Raw genomic sequence first — 13696 nt, forward strand, 5'->3', positions numbered from 1 at the left:
CCTTACAATCTCCCCATTTTTGGTGATTGATGACAACATGACCAATGCAAGCAAATAATAATTTTTTTGGAATTTAAAAACTATTTACTTGCTAGGATGCAATGCAAAAGGGCAAGGTTATATGATGCTAAAAGATACCACATGTAAACATCTTTGGAAACTTATTTTGCCCTTGCTGATGTCCCCATGTGGCATTATGTAATTAAGCCTCCCCTAACTCCATAATCCACTATCCTCCCATTCTCAGACCATTACCACTTGTAAATTATTATGATCGGGCTTGCTTTCGGTCCTACAAATTCTCCCCCTTTGGAATCAAACACCAAAGAGGAAGACATTAATAGCACAAGGGAGGATCAAACTTTGTAATCCTTTATATGTGGAGTGGAATAGGTCACAAAATTTGACTCTCAGATTAAATAGACTAAGCTCCCCCTAAATATATTGATACATATGATGGAGAATGTAGTTTATGCATAATTGGCAAATTAATGGTCAAGGGAGTTTAATCTATATAATGCATGGAGAAAACATATAAATACCAAAGTGAAATCAACATGATGATATCGGTTTAGAAATACCACATGTGGAAACCAATTTGATTTATACCACTTGCAATAGGTGGTGGATATTTGAAGTATAATGCTTAACTCTGGGGACTCCATTTTCCTTGCAATGAGACTACTACACACATGATAAGCTTAAAAAGGTGTTAGTCTCAAAGCATCCAACTTGTAGAGTAACCTCCCCCTAACTTTGTGCACACAAGTATGGAATACTTGTAGGAGATATGCACAGTGATTTTAGAATCAAATAATACCACTTGAAGATGACATCACATGAATGTGAGAATCATTTTCGAAGGTGATATTTGGGAGAAATTATCTACAATTTGGACTTTGGCACATATTAGATGAACAAGTGTAAAACAAACTATGTGCCATGCTCCTAAATAATTTAAACCATGTAGGTTTGCTCCAAGGGTTAAGAGTGAAACCGAGCAAGCCTACCATAAGATATACCTAGTGTATGCAAGATAAAAGATTAAACATGCAAATGCAAACCTAGGCATGAAAAGGAACTAGATGCTAATTGAGATTGCAAGAAATTAAATCTAGTTACCTAACAAGGGAAGGGGAATTTAGGGTGTATAGTATTCACTGACATACTTGGCAATTACCTTATCCATAATGACGCACCCCATGAAATGCACCCATACTTTGCCAAGTCTCCAAATTCCCTGAAGTCCATCGAACTTTTCACTTCCCTTTCGGGATCCAAGTCTTCTTGGAGCTTTTCATGTTGGAAATGATCTCCTTTGGCACCCAAATGCGTTTGGCCCCATTGTTGGCTTGCTTGTTCACCTTGATGGCCACCACCTTGTCATTTTTCTTCTTCTTCAAGAGATAAGGTGTGGAGGCCTTTTTGTCCATCTTGTTGGTGTAGGTGTTGGAGAGCTTGCTTTTTTTCCTTTTTGTTTTTCTCTTTCTTCTTAGCTCCTCCCCCATTCTTCACCTTGCACTCATAGGAATTGTAGCCTTCCTTGTGGCATACGTAGCAAACCATGGTTTGTCCTTCATCAAGCTTCTTCACTCCCTTGACAGTGTTATCTTGATGAAGTTGGGCTTGCTCTGTCTTTCCTTTCACTTGAGTCAAGTCCTTGGTGAGGTGAGCCACTTCTTGCTTGAGTTGCTCATTCTCTATTGCGACCTCTTTTGTGCATGTTTCTACAACTTTCTCAACACAAACTTGGTTGCACAAGGGTGAGTCTAAACATAAATCATTACAAGAAGTAGAGGCATCCTTTTTAGGCATGTCAAAAATTGAACCTTTCTTTTTAGGTACCTCGGTGGGGGTTGTACTGATGGCTTCAAGATTAGCAACTTTATTAGTTAGCTCATCACAATGTTTGCACATGGTTTCCATTTTAGCGAGCAAACTTTTATAATCATCTTGTGAGCTAGCTAACTTTTCCTTTAATTTTTCATTTTTCTTTACAAGTTGCTCATCATTGATTGTGCAATTATTTGTGTTTGCATTAGTCTCAAGTTGCTCAATTTTAGTAGATCTCTCCATATTAAGATTGGCAAAAGTTTCATATTGTTCAAGCAAAGTAGCATAAGCTTGTTGTGAGCTATCTAGTTTTTCTTTTAATTTTTCAAACTTCTTTTGTTGACTAGTGCAAACTTTAGCAAAGTTAAGATTTTGTTGCACAATTTCATCATAAGAAGGTAGCTCATCATCACTATCACTATCATTGTCACTATCACTAGGGATAGGCTTTTTGTTACCTTGTGCCATAAGACACACATGAGAAGAGCTTGATGATGAGTGCCTGTGGCCTCGCCTCGTGTGATGGTCTTCTTCTTCACTTGAAGAATCATCCCATGACCTTATTGATGTGAGGGCTTTGTCCTTGCACGCCTTCTTCTTTGTCTTGGGTGTGGGCTTGTTTGGACAAACTTCCACAAAGTGCCCCAACTTACCGCATCCATAGCATCCTTTCTTTCTTTGCTCATTTCTTTGATTGGTGAAGATGAAATCTTGAATTTGGATGGGCACACCCTTAACATTGAGCATTTGGATCATCTTCTCCACCTTGTTGATAAGTTTGATTGATTCTTCATCAAGGTCAAAGGTGGAGGAGGAAGATTGATCATCATCACTTGAATCTACATCATCATCATCATCTTCTTCTTCGTCTTCACATGAGGAGCTTGAGCTTAAGCTTGTCTCAACTTGCTTGCCCTTCATCTTCTTTTTCTCACTACATGCGAGAGCTTTGCCTTTGCTTGATGATGAGGCTTCTTCTTGACCCATCTTCCATGACATTTCAAATGCCACTATCTTGCCTAATGACTATGACTAGGGTCATGGTGCTCAAGTCCTCTATGTTGTGAAGGATGGTGATGAGCTTACATATTTCTTTTTTGGTAGCATGGAGATGATCTTCCTCACGATGTTTCGCATCATCTAGCTTTGTTAATCCTATTGAATGGAGCTCATTGATAATTAGATTCAAATGAGAATACATATCATGAACAAGCTCATCATCATTCATTTTAAAGGAATCATAATTTTGTTTAGCTAGACAATGTTTTTGCTCACAGACATTAGTTGTGCCGTCATGGAGCTCTTGGAGTTTTAACCAAATTTCATGTGCCGTATTTAAAGTGAACACTTGGTTAAACACATCCATGCTAAAAGATTTAAACAAGCAATTTTTAGCTCTAGCATTGAAATGAATTTCTTTTTCTTCACTCTTTGTGGGTTTATCGGGATTCTAAATGGGTTTCATTCCATCATGAGTGACTCTCCAAACACCCAAATCTACTGCCTCAAGGATGACAAGCCATTCTAGCTTTATAGTAGGGGAAGTTAGTGCCATCAAAATGTGGAGGCCTAGATGTATCCATCTCAATCCACTCTAAATAGCGTTGGCTCAACGGCGGTGAAGCCAAAGATCCAAATTGAGCCAACTGGCTCTGATACCAATTGAAAGGGACCATGATGCCTAAGAGGGGGGTGAATTAGGCAACTTAAAACTCTAACTCTAAACTATGGCCTCTTTTTCTAACCTTAGCAAAACCTATGCAAAAAGATAAACTATCTAAATGTGCAAATACAGTTTTGCTAGTGTGTTGCTATCTCTACCCAAAAGGAGTTATGCAAACAATGTAAATGCAGAAGCTAAAGAGTAAGGTAGAGATATGCAAACTCACGTCGATGACTCTGGTATTTTTACCGAGGTATCGAGAAGCGTGCAAGCTTCCCTCTAGTCCTCTGGAGGCCCTCACAAGGAATCTCTCACAAGGGCCAAGCTCCTAGTCAGGTAACACTGTGGATAGCCTCGGGCCTTTCCCATGTGTAAGTGGGTCTCCGATGTGCCTTCTGGCAAGCCTCTCCTAGATGTTCCCCACTGTCTTCACTATCAAGCTTCTGGCCAAACCACCGCGGGCCTTGTTCCCTTTGATACACGGTGGCAGCCACACCACAAACGCGGTTGGTGTGATCTCACAAGACTACAAGCCTCTCCGATGTACAATAATGGTGTGTGCAAGCACTGAGTGATAAGAGGTGTGCAAACCTCACTAAACACTAGGCCTAAACCTAGAGCAAGCACATAAGCGGTGGTCTAATCAACCTAAGCACTTTGCAAAGCACCTACGCTAATCACCTAATCAATCACTAAGCACTATGCAAATGGAGATCACTAAAATGGTGTATCAACACCCTTGGTATGTTTCCTCAGCTCTCCACCTCCCAAATGGCCAGTTGAGGGTCTATTTATAAGCCGCATGAAGAAAGTAGCCGTTGGGGGCGAAACCCAACTTTCTGCTACTGACTGAACGCTGCTGCCGTCTTGTCCGGACGCATCAGGTCGTCCCAACCATTGAGCACGTGCTTAAAGATCGAACACAATGCCAAGTCTGGTCATCATTGACCAAAAGCATCTGGTCGCATTTGCGCCGCTCTAGAACCTCTCTGGACTCATTCAGACGCTGCACTTTGTGTGTCTGGTCATCCAGTGCCGCTACATTTGGTCCTCACTTAGTTGTTGTCGCGATGATGAATAGTGAAGTTCATGCATCCGGTCACTGTCTCGCTCAACGTTCGATCATGGCTGTTAATGCCTGCTGTTGCCAAGCAACTGATCGGACGCGTCTGGTCCTCACAGGGCCACTTCTGGTCACCTCTATGGAGCTCATTTCTTCATGATCTTGTGTCCGGTTTGGTTCCTATTTTTGTGCTTGGACTTTGCTTGATATCTTGGGTCTTCTCTTGTGCTTCTAGGGTCTTGCTTATGGTGTTGATCATGGGATCATCATGTTGTCTTCGTCCAAGTCACGCCTTACACCCTATAGAACTACAAAATAATTACTTGCCAATTTATTAGTCCAATTTGGTTGTGTTGGTCATCAAACACCAAAATCTAAAGTAAATAGGCCTAGGGTCCATTTTCCTTACACACCGCCACCTCCGTCCGGTGACCATAGCCATTGGAATTCGACCATTGAGGAGGGCACTGCCGTGTTCGGTGCCCTCATAGAAACCAGCAGCTTTGCTCCAACAAATCTATTTGGCTTGGGGCTATAAATAGAGGTGGAGCTCGGGTATTTGGAGGGTTGAGTACCCTTGGGACTAAGTGTCCATGCTTGGAGAGTGCTTGGGAGCCCTCTAACTCACTTGTGCTTGCAAGAGTGTGATCTGATTGCGAGTGAGTGTGATTCTAGTACGTTGCATTGTGAGGTTGCATCGAGTGGCACAAGGTGATTGAGTTGCAAACCCATGGTGCTTGTTACTCTTGGAGATTGCCACCTCCTAGACTGGCTTGGTGGCTTGTGACTCCATTGAAGCACGCGAGAAGATTGTACGATGCTCTGGAGGAGGATTTGTTAGGGGAATTGTGCTCACCCTATGGGGATCACGAAGAGCAACTCTAGTAGAGCGTGTCATTGAGCTACCCTCACTTTTGGTGTCAGTTCTTGCAGTGCCCAATGTGTGGGCTTGGCGGGTGATACCAATTAGCCACCGAACCACCAAGTAAATGGTCGACACAACGGGGACTAGTGTGTGGACAAGCACGTGAACCTCAGGATAAAATCATCATGTCATCCTTGTCTTCCCATTGGTTTGCATCCCCTTTACACAAGCTTGTCTTTATATTTTATACATTAAGCTTTAGTAGTTGCTCTTGTAATTAGTTAGCTTCTGTAGCTTGCTAGTTACCTTCTTGCTTGTGTAGCATAGAACTAGCTCTCTTGTGTGACTAATTTGGTTTGAGTAACCTTGTTAGTCACATTGTTTAGTTTGTGTAGCTAAGTAATTTATGCTCTATAATTTGGCTTGTGTAGCCTTGTTATTGAGCATTGCTAGTGAGCTTAGGTGGCGTTGTGCTTTTGCTTACTAGTTTGTGTAGGAGCTCTCCCGGTTGCCAAAGTACTAGTGCATAGGTTTGTGTGACCTTGCTCTAAAATTGATTAGGTGAGCTCTAGCTAGCCTAGCACCTTTGTTGCCTAAATTAGGATCTTTTTAAGGCGCTTGTGAACTTAGATAGAGAGGTGTAGTCTTGACTTGACCGATAGTTTTAATTTTGTATTTGTTTTGGTTAGCCGGCGTGATTAATTTTAGAAATGACTATTCACCCTCCTCTAGTCCGTCATCTCGACCCTACACCTAGTGGAGAGGAAGGATGATGGGTCACGTTGCTGGAGCGCGGTGGAGACAAGACAGCGGCCGGTCAGGCGTGCTGGAGAGCGTTGCGGCAACGTGGTCACGTTGGAGCACACCGCAGCGATGCGGACGCCAAGGTGCAGTATGGAGATGAACGGGCGACAACGGCCTCATGAGCAGATGTGGTTGGAGGCGAGTGGATAAGCGCTTATACTAGTGAGGAGTGCTGGGCAGGGCTGGTGCCGTGGCCCACCAATAGAAACATCCGCAGCACAGCATTACTAAAACCAGAAATAGGTGACCTGAGTTGCATCAACTGCAGCCAAGCGTAAACAAGCTCTTGGGTGATCCCGAGTAGTAATTTCTAATTTGAGGGCCCAATAATCACTCATATTTCTTAATACCACAAATTCATGTGATACAAGTATATAATTGTATCCATCTCATGGATTTTACAAGACAAGCAAATTTTAAACAAACATGTAACAGATTTAATAAAAATAAATGCTTGAAACAAAACAAAAGATTTTCATATAGGTCTATAATTACAGCAATTCTATATACAAATTACACCAAGATAGTCATTGTAATTTTAATATATAGGTACAATATAAATCTAGTATAGATTGGTAATAATAATTTGTTTGTCTATACAGATCTTGGGTGAAATGTGTGTTTTGATCACCCAAGTGTATATGTTCTCTTTCTTCGAGGTACCTCGAGGGGTTCTCAAGGAAATAGAATATTATAGATCAAGGTTTTTCTAGCAAAATGATCAGCACAAGAAAAAAATATAGGCATATAAAATGGGCTTTAGCGTGCCAACCCAGGGAACAAGGAGTGTTGGGCATTCAAAATCTAGATTTATAGAATAAGTGCCTTCTAAGTAAATGGCCATGCAAACTTTGTAATGAAGATGGAATGTGGCAGGAATTATTATGAAATAAGTACCTAAAAATAAAACACTTTCCCAAGTTAATAAGAAAGCTGGCGATTCTTATTTTTGGATGGGCTTAATGGCAGTGAAAGATTATTTTTTTAATTTGGTGAGGTTCAACCTAAGGGACTGCTCTCAAATTAGGTTTTGGGAAGATACCCTTAAGTTATAGATTCACAAACTTGTTCAACATAGTTCGCAAAAAGCATGTAATAGTAGCCGAAGTATTCAGCACGATTCCCCTTAATGTCTCTTTTAGGAGGGCACTAATAGGAAATAAATTGCTAGAATAGAATAATCTAATTGCAACTATTGTGAATGTAAACCTATAAGCAGGGAAGGATACTATCACATGGACCTTAAGTAAAAGTGGTAATTTTACGATTAGGTCGATGTACAGATACCTAATCACTAATGACATCAAGGTAACACATGAAATTTGGCATGCAAAGTGTAACACCCCAGTGTTAAGCATTGCATTTGGCATCTGTATTTTATGAGCACAAGCATCATCCAAGCATTCATGAACATGAGCATATGAAATTTCATCTCATTCTTATACATTATCACATGAAATGTTGATTTTATATATATGCTTATGCTTGCAATCATGTATGACCAATGTATGAAATGGTTGGGAGGTCATGAAAACACCTTAGACACATCTAGAATGATAAATGGAACAATGTTTGTATTCATGACATAGGCCAAATTTGCTTCTAAGTGTTGGTTTCATTTGAAATTCCATTTTCATGATACTAGTTTGACCAAAGTTGAACAGTAGCTTAGAGTGTTTTTATGGCTATGTGACCTAAATAAAAGTTGTAGTAATTGACTAGGGTAACAACTTTTATTTTTGGGTTAAGACCTAATTCAGTTCCTAACATATTCAAAAATAGCTCCAAAGAAGCAAGGAAATACTGTTTTGAGACTTGCAAAATTTTCTAAGTCATAATGTTGTTTATAGTTTCAATGTACCTCACTTGGGAGCATTGTAACTGGCTAACCATTGCGAGTTAGGGGATGCTTCCTAAAGAAAATGTGTATATTACATGTAGTTCTACAACTTTGGTTAATAAAGTTTTTGCAACGGATGAACGGATTTGGAGTAATATGACCATGAAGCAGCGCTGTTAGGCTTTGTTCGTGACTTTGATCACGTGGACGCGCGTGGCGTCGTGGCCAACCGGCCACAGGCCACGGCCGCCACATGGTGGCCATACACCGGTGTTGGCCCGGTCGGTCAAGCCAGCACGGGGAGAAAAGGCGTGCGCCTCTGCTGCTCGCCTCCATTCGCTCCCCTCTCGCCCTACCTCACTTGCTCTCGCTGCTCACCGAGCGGAGCCGCGCTGTCGTCGCCACAGCTGCACCGCCGCTGCGCAAGCTCACCGACATCATAGCACCGCCATCCCATAGCTCTCGCCAGCAACTCTACCATCACCTTCCCTACCTCCTCGACCTACTCGCACCTTCATCTGAGCCAAGATAAAGGCCTACAATTCCTTTCCACCACCGTAGCCATCGCCGAAGCACCGCCGAGCTTTGAGGTCACCGTGGTCGGCCTCAACCAAAGCCCCACCCATCTCTCTCTCTCTCTCTCTCTGGTTTTGCCCTCCCTATAGGCCATAGATGCTCAAGCCATGACCCATTTAATCTCTACCGCCATGTCCCTACCGGAACGCACGTGCGCGCGCATGGCCGCCATTGCCGCCATAGGTTTGAGATGGCCGTGGCCGAGGTTGTTCGCTCTCCTTCTCCTTTCGCATGTTAGGGTTAGGATGAAGTTAGGTCTAGCTCACGATAGGACCTTAAGGCCAATGCAGGCCTCGTTGGAGCGGTAAGCAGGCCTTTCGTCATCGTGCTCTCACTACCCTGGTGCCATGCACGCTGCCAAGCTTGCCGGTGCCACCTTGAACCCTAACCTACGCCTTGTAGCTTTGATAGGTCACCACGTAGTTGTAGCGAGTCTCGTCTAAGCTCACCATGGCCGAAGCTCATCGGAACACCGCTGCGTAGCTCCACCATCCGCCATGGCCACCGTCGAGCCTACTCCAGCGAGTCTCTGGACCAACCAAGCGCACCCATCGATGCGGGACATCGAGGCAAAGCCATCGGTGGTGATCTCACCGCCGGCGACGAGCTATGGCCGGTCAACCATCGTGCTCTGTTTTGTGTGACTGACATGTGGGGCCACACTGACCGTGGGGTCCAGTTGTCAGCATCTCTGGGTGCATGGACCGGGTGCACTTAGCCGTGAAGTCAAATTGAAATGTGATATTCTTGACTTACATGCAAAATTTAAAAATTCATATCTCAAGCTAGAAGTGTCCAATTTTGGTGAATCAAATTTTGTTGGGTTCCTCATGAAGTGTAGTATTTGATAAAAATATGAAATCTACAGTTTAGGATATTTTTCTAGGAGAATTAAATTGAGCAAGATAAGTGCTTTTAAAGTAGTTTATATCTTGTAAAATGCATAACTTGAGCTAGGAAAGTGATAAAATTATGATTCCAATTTTTTATGGTCTTATGATGACATGCTCTAGCTAGGAAAAATATTAAACCTATAGTAAGCATACTTGAGATATTGTCTTCATATTTAATCCTAATTAATTGCTAGTTTCTAGTGAAATTAATTGGGGGTAAAAATACATAACATATGATCATAGAAATTTTTACACTGTATTCTTATGCTAGGAGGAAAGTAAGAAAATATTAAATCTGTTGCTTGACACTTTTCACTATGCTAAACTATTTTTACTAAAATAAACCTATGTAACTTGTCATTTTTGTAAAGGTAGCTATACTTATCCAAATGGCATGAAATTTGTACAATAGACTAATAAGGTCATTTTTAGACTACTGTAATTGTCTTAGAATTTATTGAGCTTTGGAAATATTTATCCTTTAAATCATTGTATTATCTAAGGAAATTAATAAATGGATATAGATAAATTAGTTATATTTAATCAAGATGTTTTTGGTGGTTCTTGTGATGCATATGATCTGTTAATGTTATTAGTTAGGCTTAGAAGTAATTGGTTGTATGCAACTAGTTAATTATTGCCTTATAATTCAACTAGATGGCTGCATATATAGTTTTGGTTGTGGTGATGATTTCATGATGATAATTATCTTTTCTGTAAAGATGGTTAATAATAAAGTTGTAGATAACTTACTTATCTACCTTGTGTTAAATTTTAATAGTCATCGACCTTATGGTTCAAGAATTATATCTGTTAGAAGTCTATTGTCAGAAATGCTTTATCTCTGGATAGATCTGAATGATTGAATTGTTTGACCTAGATAACTACTAAATCACTTTGAGATGATTAAAAGAAAGTTGTAGGTAATTTCATAAGCTTTCTAGAATGTCCACAACCATATTATTTTGATGTGTATAACTCTAGTTATGGTCAAAACAAGTGGCTAATATCTTGTAGTCCAGAGAATGATTCACATAAGTGTTTGTTTTAGTTACTAGAGAAGAGATATGCACCTACTCAGTAAAAGAAAATATAACTTGTTATCATCTTAATGCAATACTATTGAAAACACTTATGCGGATGCATTCATCACATCATATCATATTATACATGTCATTATATATGCATTCGTGATATCTTATTTCATACTCATGCATATAGGATCGTCCGAAGGGATAACTCTTCTGGAGTTCAACGAAGAAGAAGAGGAGGATCTACAGGAGACACCTCAGGCCGTAGCTCTAGGAGAAGAGGAGCAAACTTTCGAGGACCTCCCTAAGTGCCTTGACCATCGGCCAACCTCTTTCCTCAAAGGCAAGCCTCGGAGCATTCTAAGTCTCCTATGTTTTACAAAATATCACTTTGAATCCTTTATGTTGGATGCATTAGGTTATAAGAGTTGATTAGAAACACTTGATGCATAGAACTACCTTGTCCAGTTACATATACCTTTAACCCTATGTAGGTCCAGGATCGAATATATGCTTAGCTATGCTTAGACTAGTAGAAGTTGGGTGATTTCCTATCACCTAAGATATATAGGTGGATACTGAAGCACGGTTGGCTATATTTGCTATCAGTGGAAAAGACCCATGGGGAAATGTAAATGGAAGCCGGGCGGAGTCTGTGTGGGTTGACCCATGTGATTCCGTCTATGCCAGTTAAGGACCACACCGTTGTTGGCACTTCTGACAAGATTGAACGCATGCCTCTCACTTAGCTGGCCGGATAACTCGTTCTGATCGTGAAGCCAAGTAGCTCAACTCAGGCCAGGACCCATTCTATAAAAGTGTGCACTCTGGATGATAGTAAGGATGTGCGGGGAGCCAGACGTGAGCCCAAGGGTAGGCCTGGGCCTGAACATCCTGGCAGCTGGTTGTCCCTAATTGTGAGGCGCTAATCGAACCCGCAAAATATGGACCTGAGTTGTACCAAAGGTGACCTAAGGTGACCATTGATCTGGTCTATCTGGGTTTGTGTTAGGAATAAATTTCCAGCTGGTTGAAATCGATTCGAATCGCCATCTCTCCCGGACAGTGATAAACTTGGCTAGCTCCAACATCGTAGTATCTATATTATGGAATGATGGTTATGATGAACATGGAATTATTATACCAACTATGGTTACTACTATATGCTACTAAATGATATACCACATGTTTGGCACAGGCTAGTTGCTAATATAGAGATGAATAGCTATAATTAACTTGATGACCAAATTATAATTGTATACTTGAATTGGTAAGTTTTTTATGCAAAATGTTGTCAAGCTAGCTCCACTTATAAAGCCTTGCATAATCCTTAAAGTCACTTTATTTTTGGTTTATGATGGGTAAGTCTAGCTGAGTACCTTCTTATACTCAGGGTTTTATTCCCATTGTTGCAAATGGTACAGTGTATCATGGCTATTGCAAGAACTGCTTCTATCCTACCGTGGACGAGGAGTGAGCCCTGTGCAGGCATCTCTGATTAATCCCTCTCATATGCTTTTGTAGAAGTGTGATCGTGGGCTGGCACTATATTTAAACAATGTTGTAGATGTTGGTTTCAAACTTTTAATTTGCTTCCGCTACTATTTTACTGAATTCGGTTTGTAATAACCTTAGTTTATACTCTGATGGATGAACTGTATTTATAAACTTTATGAAACATGTGACATGTATATTGATGAGAACATCGCCACACTGGACACACCGACGCCATGGTCTTCCCCAAGTTCTAATTCGTTCCCAACTCAGCTGCCACGTTGCCCTCGGATTCAGCAGACACGTCGTCACTGTTTCGGTCATAACTTCCTCATACGACATCGAAACGGGCCATTCTTGGATGCGTTGGAAACGGGACGACGATGCCATCGTTTTGGATCTGGTCCCAGCTCCAGAAGGTCCGTGGATCATTCTGTGTGACCACGGCAAGGTGCTGCGTCACCTATTTGGGCCAACTTGGCCATGTATCGTGTCGGGCCTTAAGCCCAAGTTGTGGGCGCCCAACCCCTGGCCGTCCCCAACCCTAAGTCGAGTCTTAGACTATAAACATAGCCGCCGCCGCTGCTACACAATTGGGTTTTGTTTAGAGTTTAGTTTTCCATCGAGAAACTGGATCGTTCATTGTAACTGTGGTGACAAATCCTTTTACAGTGATCTAGGGCCCCCGTTCTTGATCTCCTCCACTGTGTCGATTAGTCCTTTGGAACCGAGTTCTTGAATCCTTTATTGATATTCGCGTCATTCATATTTGCAATTTCAGATTGCGTGTTTTACCTTCTTGCTTGTGCTCTTCGATTCGCTTACAGGAAAAGCCTTCTTGGCGAGGTCAATCAAGTTGTGCTTGGTTGATAACCAACGGAGCAGTGGTGTAACGGTTGCAGGGTTCGAATCATGTCTGATTTGAAGCCGGATCGCCAACGTCGAGATCTCCACAAATCGAACTTATCGGCTACCTCTCGGAAGATCGGGCCTGTACTCATCATATATTGAATCATGTACGATCTTGGTTATATGTTGATGGTTAATCGAGACTCTTCGTGGCACTCGACGGACTACCGGGTTTACATTGGCTCAAGTATGACAGTGCGACCGTTTGCGGGCTGCTATTGTACTTGTGCTCTTATAAATTAGTCGGTTCTGCTACATAAAGCTGCCACTTAAAATTAAGATATTTCTTTGGTTCCTCAAAAAGGGTGTAATACTAACTAAAGATAACCTAGCTAAAAGAAATTGGCAAGGAAGCAAATATTGTTGCTTCTGCAGTAATTTTGATACTATTCAACATCTGTTTTTTAGTGTAAATATGCAAAATTTCTTTGCCGTGCATTGCATATGGTGTTTGGTATTACCCCACCATGTTCTGTGGGGAACCCTTTTGGGAATTGGTATAAGGTAACATGGAAAATATTCAAGCTTGTTATTACTAGTAGGGGCGGCTGCCTTCTATTGGACCTTATGGCTCACTAGAAATGATAGTGTTTTTGACAAATGTAGTCCTAAAATATTTTTGCAGGTCTTATTCAGGGAACGCATTGGTTCCTTTTTGGGTCAGTTGCAGCCAAGTGAAGAAAAGAAAGAATGTGTCAACAAGGCTTGTCAGACCCTGGAGACAT

Source organism: Miscanthus floridulus, chromosome 8 (genome assembly GCF_019320115.1).
Source record: "Miscanthus floridulus cultivar M001 chromosome 8, ASM1932011v1, whole genome shotgun sequence".
NCBI classification, from domain to species: domain Eukaryota; kingdom Viridiplantae; phylum Streptophyta; class Magnoliopsida; order Poales; family Poaceae; genus Miscanthus; species Miscanthus floridulus.